Source organism: Cricetulus griseus, chromosome 2 (assembly GCF_003668045.3).
Source record: "Cricetulus griseus strain 17A/GY chromosome 2, alternate assembly CriGri-PICRH-1.0, whole genome shotgun sequence".
In the NCBI taxonomy this organism is placed as follows: domain Eukaryota; kingdom Metazoa; phylum Chordata; class Mammalia; order Rodentia; family Cricetidae; genus Cricetulus; species Cricetulus griseus.
In genome coordinates this window covers 33,180,773-33,190,164 of record NC_048595.1, presented here as the reverse complement: position 1 = coordinate 33,190,164, position 9,392 = coordinate 33,180,773, and the positions used below count along the sequence as shown (strand labels likewise).

The 9,392-nt window shown below is 49.1% G+C and overlaps 1 long non-coding RNA gene across 1 annotated transcript; it reads right to left on the bottom strand.

Annotated features, from left to right (window-relative positions):
- Window positions 1–1,675: 1,675 nt before the first annotated feature.
- Window positions 1,676–3,106, bottom strand: LOC118238225. The gene is made up of 3 exons (XR_004767992.1): window positions 2,997–3,106; window positions 2,238–2,291; window positions 1,676–1,815 (listed from the first exon to the last, which is right to left on the bottom strand). It is a non-coding gene; the product is annotated as an uncharacterized LOC118238225 (long non-coding RNA).
- Between the last annotated feature and the right edge of the window lie 6,286 nt (window positions 3,107–9,392).

The window sequence follows — 9,392 nt, the reverse complement described above, 5'->3', positions numbered from 1 at the left end:
ACACCCTCCTCCAGCCCTTCCTTTAAGGTGGTCCTGGCTCAGATCCTGGCTCATCCCTTCGAACCCATCTTACCCAGCTGTCAGTGACATTCCACAGATTTCCTCAGAGCAGATCGCTTGTCTCTGGTACCCTGCTGGGGAAACTCTCCTCCCTCAGCCTTCCCCAGTCTTCTGCTTTGTCTCAACCCAGGGACATCACCATCCATTCTCAAATGTATCTTCCCTTTGTGCTAAGCCTTGTCAGTCTCCAGCCCTCACTAAGCATAGACAATCGAGAGATTCCTCCTGTCTCCCTGCTTTGGAAAATCACACTCTAACTGTGTTTAACAGCTGGAAACTTACTGTTTCGTATGATGGGAAGATACATCTGGTTTCTGTGCATTGCCCTGACACCCTCGTTCCCACAGCTGTTCAAGATTCTAGTGTTGTATCAAACCCTTTGCTCCCAGAATGCATGGCGTGGCTTCCAACCAGATTCAAGACAGAGTCTTCTACGTTGGATGTGTTCTGGAATTCTTTGCCGATCTCTCGTGCTGTAAAGTGGCAATAGACTTGTTCATATCAGAAAAGGAGGGCAATGTTAGTCCACAGCATGCAATGTCAATGCCTGTAAATATTACAGCCAAAGACCTTTGACAATCAAGGCTTTCACACACCAAGCATCTGCAAGCAGAGAACATCATGGTGGAAATAAAGAATGTGAGGGCTGTGGGATGTACGGGTCCTCCGGGTGTGCTGGGGAACTTAGCAAAGGCATAAGGTGAAGTCAGAGTTTCAAACCCTGGTAAGTACATGGACAGGATGCAAGAAAACACGGTGTCTTAAGGGAGTGCTTACGTAACCCAGGCTGACATCAAACTCACAATCCTGCCTCAGCCTCAAGGGCTGGGATGGCGGATGTGCAACACTGCTCAGAAAGGATTTTATTTCTTATAATGCAAATTCTAGATTTCTGAAACCTCCAAGCCAGAATCTGCTTTTGTGGTTGACCAAATTACATATAAACTAAATTCATCTCCTTCTCAGCATGATTGAGACCATGTTGTTGGTAAAGAAACAATGGATTACGAGATTATAATGGGAATGTTGGGCGAATTTCAACCCCTTTCCATCCTCAAATTATACTAGTCTGGATTCTATCACCAACAAAACTAGCCCTCCCACCCTCCAAAGATGTCAGCTAAGGCATGTGTGCTGGCACAGGCCTTTAATCCTAGCACTGGGGAGGCAGAAACAGATCTCCACCAGCCTGGTCAACAGAGTGAGCTCCAATACAGCCAGAGCCACAGAGAGAGACCCTGTCTCACAAACAAGAAAAGAAAAGACAGAAAAAAGAAAATGAAAAAAGAAAAAGAAAAAGTCACCCTCTCCCTTCACAATGGTTATATAACCACCTTGTGTGAGGTAGGCACCTCAAGGGGAGGGGGCATTGTGATTATTCTTCAGACCTACACTTGGTCCCAACACTTGCAGACACATAGCAATCCTAACAGATCCAAAGAGAAGGACTACGGAGGGTGACTGGAAAACACGTCCCAGAAGTGAAAAAAACTTCAGGCTTTATCAATTTGTATCAGAAAAACCCTGGGGAATATTTATCCGATTCTAAGGATGTTACAGCAAGGAGAAAGAAATAAATTTTTTTACATTTATTATTTATTTGTTTGTTTCAGAATTGGGGGTACACATGCCATAGTGCACATGGAGAGAAGTCAGAAGACAATTTTCAAGAGTGTGTTCTCTCCCTCCACAATGTGGGTTCCAGGTTCAGGTTGTCAGGCGTGGTCCCCTTACCTGCTGAGCCATCTCACCAATCTAGAAACAGAATTTTTGATTGTGCTGAATTTTTACTGATTAGATATGTGAAGTGATTATAAGTATGTTCATCTACAAAAGCTTACTGAAATGGTTGGCTGAAACCTTAACAATGGGCCTACACTAAGTTAAGAAGAAATGCCCAGACTTCCTTGCTACCCTGAAGAACAAGATCTCCAAAGGCTCTCAGAACCACTCGGCAAGAAACTTCGGCCACGGAGAGCATTTATCTGGCAGGGTGAACAGTACACCTCCACTCTCTTCACTGAACTGCACCCTCTCTCCAGCCCTCTGTCAAAACACGCCCTTCACCAATGCATAGAGCTGATGCTGAACTAGCAAATACTGCTTGACACACGGTGAGACATTTATGTGCCAGGAAGCACGAAAGAGGGGCATTACATAGAAATTAGGTCACCTACCATTTTGTGGAAGTTTTTACTTTCAGTCGTATCTGCTACTTCCAAGCATCACCCCTACGGTGAAGGAAGACGAAGACGTGCACAGCCTTTGGAATGGGAATCACTGGGTATCTATCTATCCTGTGGGGCACAATGCTATGGCCTACCTAGCAACCCCTGAGGGTGCCACTGGGTGGCAGAACAGTGCCTTGGAAAGTTCCCTGGTTTCAAAAAGACTAGAATGACCTTGAGTTTCATTTACTGTGTGGAAAGCAAAAACAAGCAGCTTCCCCAAAAGATTACAGCAATTATAAAATGAAGCCACAGCAAGACAACTCTTTGAAGTGGACATCTCTGGGTGTCAGTCCAGTGTAAAAATTGCCCCAAATGGATTGTTATTAAAAAAAAACTTTTATTATATCTTCTTTAACTTGTATCACAGATACAGAATTACATTTAAAAACAAAAGCGGTAGGGCCAGTGAGATGGTAAAGGTGCTTGGGAGACTAGCCTGATAACAAGAGTTATATCTCCCAGACCCACATGGTAGGAGAACTGATTCCAGCCCTGTTATCCTCTGACCTCCACATGCACAAACAAATGTGGATAATCGTGTACACACACATGCATGCACATGCTACAGCAATGAAGTAATAAAAATTTTAAAAGAAAGAGCAATTTAGTAGAGCTTTAAAATAACGATAATGCAGCCATACCCGTCTAACACTTGAGCTAGAATGCAGGTAAAATGGTCATTTAGTTAAGAAGTAGAACACTCACTTCGGGAGCAAACGGAGCCTGGAATTTATCTTCTGCCTGCCTAAAACTGTTGGGTGAGATGTGCATTCATCCTTTCCAGCCTCTGGAAGGCTGAACTAGACTTGTTTTAGGCTCAGCCGTCTCTAGACAGAAGGCTGCTCTTCACATCCAGAATGTACCAATGCTGACCAGCAGGGGGCGGCAACTTCCCACTCATGGTCCAGCGCGGCGCTCGGTGGCTTCTGTTTCAGAAACCTGAGCTTCAATCACAACTGACCAATTTGGATCTTGGCTTAGGGATCTCATCTCTCCAAACTGTGGTTTCCCTATCTGGAATTATGGAACAAAAAAAAAAATGCAACTGATCCCCCCCATAAGGTCATCGAGATGATATGGATAAACAACAAGACATTTTCCAAACATTAGTTGTTCATAAACATTAAAATAATGAAAATTGATTTGTTTCCATTCTCACCAGGCAAAAGGCAAAAAAATATAGTTCCCATTTTTCAGATGAAGAAACTGAGGCTCAAAGGAATTCCACAAGACCTGAAGACTCCTGGGGCAAAGAGCAGTTTTGCGCCATCTCTATAGACTCTGTATTTTACAGTAATGGAAGTCATCCATAACCCTTCTGAGGTTCTATGATCCCAAGGCCACACCAGCAAGTCAGTGGCCAACTTAGGACCTAAGGAGTCAACAAACTGAGTCCCCGGCCCGGTGGCCCATCTGCCTCATTATTCTGTTTGTAAGTGCTTGGGTGTCATCTCACCTGTGAGTCTTGTTCCTCTGATTATATTGGGAGTTAAAAGAAGAGGGGCTCCTCCAAGGAGAGATCATGGCTGTGAGAAAGCGTTTGCTACATACATTAAACAGGACTGGAAGAACAGCAGGAACGGATCTCAAGTGTGTGCCCACATACACATGTAGGCACAAGTTCAGGCCTGGTTTGGTGGCACATGCTGGAAATCCCAGAATTCAAAATTCTGGAGGACTGTGTGCTTGAGGCTATACAGGAAAACCTTGACTCCAAAGCACCAGAAGTTCCAGGCTAGAGAGATGACTCGGTGCCTGAGAAGGCTTGCTACTCCGTCATGGGATGAGAGTTTGGATTCCAGCGCCCATGTTGGGTGGTTCACGACCACCTGGACCCAGATGCCCTCGTCTTCCCTCTTCTGCCCTCTTCACAGCAAACAATTCACATGTGTGTTACATCCACTTAAAAGATTATGACATTGAGAATCAAGAATGAGGCTAGTGCAAGCCCTTCAGCTGCCCTGGGCCTCAGTTCCTCTACCTGAGCTGTAGGGAGCATAAGCTCTATCCCACCTGGAGGCTCACAACCTCATGGCCTCCCATCAGCCCCCTTAGCCTCAGCCAAGCTTCTGGGCCGATGTGAGCTCTGTGTGTGCTTCACTTCTCACTGCCTGGCATTTGCCCTCCTCTACAGACAGGATTCCACACAAGTCTCCACCTTGTCTCTGAAGCTCTCAAAGCTCTCCAGACTGGGGTTCTCTGTGTAACCCTGACTGACTTGGAACTTCCTATTTTTGGTTGTGAGCCTAGCCTTTAACGGCTGAGCCATCTCTCCAGCCCTGGAACTTCCTGTGTAGACCAGGCTGGCCTCCAACTCACAGAGATCTACTTGTCTCTGCCTGCCTGGCGCTGGGACTAAAGGCATGCACCACCACATCCAGTAGTCCTTCTTGAAACAAACTGATAAAGTCTTCCGGCTTTCCTCAGCCCCTCTGGCTGCTGCTCTAATCTTGTGGAAGAGTACCTGTGGCCCATTCCTGTCTCTTTGCTGTCACTCCCACATCAGCTCCATCTGTCCCTTGGAGCCTGGGCCCGGTAGCAAATGTAGATTGATGAGGCCTACCCTCTGCCAAGCACACCAGGCTTCCTAGGTGTGGCCACCAACAGCCAAAATCCAGGGCCACTCAATAGGAGTTTTCTGCCACCTTTCTGTGGCTCCCAAACCCTCTGAGGACTCCCCCAGCCCCTTATTCATTCAGAGATATTATGAACCTCCAGACACTCAACTCCAGGGACCAGTTCTCCATTGGTCCACTGACTTTACTTCTTTATTCTGGACTGGCCAAAAGTACAGGTAGCAGTGGAGGTTTGATTGTTTTAGGGTTTGGGGTTTTATTTGTTTTAAAGATTTTGTTGTTGCTATTGTTGTTGTTCTCAAGACAGGATTTCCCTTTGTAGCTTTGGAGCCTGTAGACCAGGCAGGCCTTGAACTCAGAGAGATCCACCTGAGTGCTGGGATTAAAGGCATGCGCCACCACCGCCCGGCGAGGCTTATTTTTAATTTATACGTATGTGTATTCTGCATGCATGTATGTAAGTGCACCGTATGTGTACAGAGCCCGAGGAAGCCAGAAGGAAATGTCAGCTGCACACTGGAACTGGAGTTCCAGCAGATTACAAACCACCACATGGGCCCTCTGCAAGAGCAGCAACTACTCTTAACCACCGAGCCATCTCTCCAAACCCTTGTTTTGTTTTTGAGTCAAGGTCTCAATTTTGAAACAAGTTCTTTCTCATGTGGCCCAGGCTGGCCTCAAACTTAGTCTACAGCCAAGGGTGACCTTGAGCTCCTGCTGGGACTATAGGTGTGTGCCCCAGTGCTAGGCCTTTCCTCATCACTACGATTGAGCACTTCCTGTACATCAGGCACTGGGGGCTTTGCCTACACTTCACTTACTTATTTACCCTTCACAACCATGAGAAAGAAGGACGACTATCAGCTGAGACAAGGGAGGCATAGAATTGAAGCAACCCGATCAGGGTTGCACAGTTAGCCATACAGTTCCCACCCAGTCTCGCATCCATAACTGGCTCTGACTGCAGGACATCAAGCATCTGCCCTTAGCCACTCGGCTGCGTTGTTATTTTGTCTCTGAGCAGAACAACCCACAGGGCAGCAGCCCCTCCATCCCCCTGGCCTCTGAGAACCCTTCTTGGTAGCTTAGACCCTTTCCTGCTACGGCTCCATCTGTCTCCCGGCCATACCCCTCACCTGCCCACCTAAGCCCACCCCATCTGGAGTAGTTGTCAAGTCAACTCTACCTCCATACCTCAAAGGGGTCCCATTGTGCTAAAAGAGCCACGGTGCGGGACAGGCTTGGGGAGACAGTGGATCTGAGAACACTTGGGGAGATAGGACCAGATTATTACAAGCACCTTCTTGATCTGAGAACTGAGAACCCTCGCTTTCAGGGGGCCCTTGTAACAAAGGTAGAGCTGGCCTTTAAAGTCCTTTAACATTCACAGAATGAAGAGAATGTCAGGCCTGGGAAGGACTTCAGAGGAAACAAATCCCACTCCCTTCACTTTTCCCCCCAGGGATGCCTACGCCCAGGGAGGGGCAGAGGCCTGGCGAACCATCTGGCCAGTGGTGGGAGGAAAGGCAGTGCTCTCTTGCCTGCCGGAGGACCCATCTCAGCAGGTCCCCAGCCAGCAGAGAAAAGAGTGGGAGGAGCCTGGGAGAGCAAAAAGCAAAAGCTGCAGAGCCTGGCTCTGAGCCGGCCTGGCCTGCTCGGCTCCAGAGAGCCTCAGTAGTTTTCCATAGCCAGTAGGCCAGTAGCCCGGGCCATGTGCTCCCCTCTCCCCTTGCCCTACACATTCTTCTGCATATTCAGGCAACACACACAGTGGCATTCAGGGCCCTGCTAGGACTGGAGAAAAAGCAGGGATAGGGGCAGAAACCCAGATACACGCAATACTTCCAGATAAGGGTTTGGCCAGAAATGCACAGGTCAGGAAAGATCACAAAGATGTCAGAAAGGTGAAGGGTCCCAGACCTGCATGGCTACATCCAGCCACTGCTCATTGCTCCAAAGATACAGCAGGCCCATTCTCAGAGGCACGCACAAAAAAGACCACCGCAGATACGCACGTCCACACCCCCCAGACCACGCCTCTGCCACCCCCAACTATTTCATCTATAACAAACATGAGACAAAGAATGTGGACAGGTCCTGAGCCACCCGAGGTCTGGAAGGCAAGGGTTAGACAACACAAATCTTACTCAGCACAGAGACAGCACCATTCCTTAATTCCAGAAATTTCACTGGAATTCCTTATTCTGTCCCTGGGAGCTGGAGTGAATCTTGGCATTCCTCCACCACTGTGGCCCTTTCTTTGTCCCCACTTGTATGGACAGAGTAGAGGGACATCTGTGAAGTCCTCTCTTTGATTCCCTCCAATCCCCTCTCTACCCCTGTCACCCACTCTCACTTGGTTGGCCCTTTCATCCCTATGGTTGTTACCTGAAACATCAGCTGAATACATTTACAGTATCCACCACACAGAAGGGTGGGGAACAAAGACTTAAGCGCACCAACCCATGACTCCCGGCCAGGCCAGAACCTCCCTCTAGCCGTTGGGTGAGCATCTGGGGGCTAGCTGGCTGCCTACACTTAGCTTTGGGAAGGGCAAGGGAGAGTCACAGACCCAGCTCCTCACCTTAGTTCGGCCCTTTGAGCCTCCCATCTCTAGTTTGTAAACTGGAAAATGAAACCCTAACTCTCAAGGAAATACAGTTGATCGTGAGGCCTTCCTGAGTGCACTGACTTCAACCAAACCAAAAGTTAGACCGAGTCAGCTGGTAATGCAGCCTTTCCTAACCTCAGTTTCCCTGTCTGGGGAAATGCTAACACTAAACCTGGAATTTGGAAGAAGCCCTGTCCAGAACAGAGAGCTCTCTGCCCTCAGACTTCCCACCTAGGTGCACCATTCATTCCCATGCTACTCAGTCAGCTGGAAGGGATTTGAAGCCCCAGGGGATCAACAGGGTCTGTACTGAGGCCACTTTGTCCCGGGGGGGGGGGGGGGCTGTGATCACGTTGCCCTTGCCCACCCCACCTCCGCCAGGCCAGGCAGCTTCAAGGGCTTGCACTGGATTTCCTGGCCAGGTGCCCAGCACCCTGCGGGCTGTTTGGGGATGCATGGTATAGGGACAGCAGGGTCTCTGAGGGAGGTTCTCACCTAGCTGTTCCTGCCCACTTCCAAATGGGTGCCTGAGCTAGTTTCCCAGCACCACCCTAGAAGGGTGTAGACCTGGCCTTCTGCCCCCACTCCCACCCCCAAGTCCTGGGCAACCAAAGAGACAAGGGATTGCTCCATAAAAGCCTTGGAACTTGAGGAGAGCTCTCAGGATGTGCTCATCCAGGGGAAAGACAGGAGAGGGTGGGGGTGGTGGTGTCAGTTTTCAGTGTGGCAAACTCAGAGCTTTTTGGATGAGACTGGTGGCCTTCAGGTCAGGTTGTTCTAAGTCTGGACTAGAAGAAGCTAGTGCAGATGTACCAGGTCCAGATGTTGGGATCTTATCTCTCAGTGTTGAGAGTTTGGGAGTTGAGAATCCTCATCTGTATGTGGGGTCCTGGCAGAGTGTCTGAATTCACAAAGACATGTCCTGGAAGCCAAGTTGATGTACCTGATCCAGGGATTGGCACCTTTTCTCGGAAGTGTGATTTCCCTCCATTAGGTATTTGGGGCGCTCTGTAGCTTAGGTGTATATGGTCCAGGGCTGTGAGCTCGATGGCTGCTCCTGCTCTCTCTGGGTTTGGATCTGCCCTGGTGGGTCAGGTTCAGGTGTAAGCACACACTCTGGGACAGTGTGGGATCCCTGGACAGGATATAGTCGTATCTAGTCCCAGCCCCTACCATAGACTGGAAGGCAGACAACACTGAGAGTCAGTCCCCTGTCCCAGCTTAAGACTCCTCTGGACCAGCAAAAGCAGGGAGCAGGGCAACTTAGTTTGACATTCTTCAACTCAAAGATTGAAAGCAGCAGCCATGGGAAAGCTGGTATCAGTCATGAGCTCACTCTGTGATGAGACAGTTGTTTCCCTAGCTTCACGGAAGAGCCAGCTTCGGTGTCCTCCAGGGTCCCCTGAGCCACTTCTCATGGGGAAGTATGCAAATATGCAAATATTCACAGGATCCTGCATGCTCACAGACCCGCGCTTCTCAGCCTGCCCACACTTCCTAGAGCAATCGTCCCCCTAGAATGCCTTTGTCTCTCCTTTCCCTCCCCCGTCTCTACCAATCCCTCAGGCGCCTCCTGTTCTGAGAACTATGCACCCACACACATACACCTCACACAGGTGCCTTTTCAGACCATGATTTGAGCTGGTCTTGCTCTGATGTCTCAAGCAGCCCCAGGTCCACCCCAATCTTCCTGGTTCTCTCTGTGAGCTGAGAGTTCCCTGAGATTGCAGCCCTATTCACTCCTGGCTCCCATTCTAAGGCCTTATTCTGGATAGCCATGGGATCCCATGCTTGGCTGGGCCACCATCCCATGCTGGCAGGTGACCCTTTAAGAAGAATCTCTTTAGCCTATAATGCCCCGGATGGTGGGATAGGCACTAATCGGATTTGGGGGCCTGTCTCCTGCCCACACCA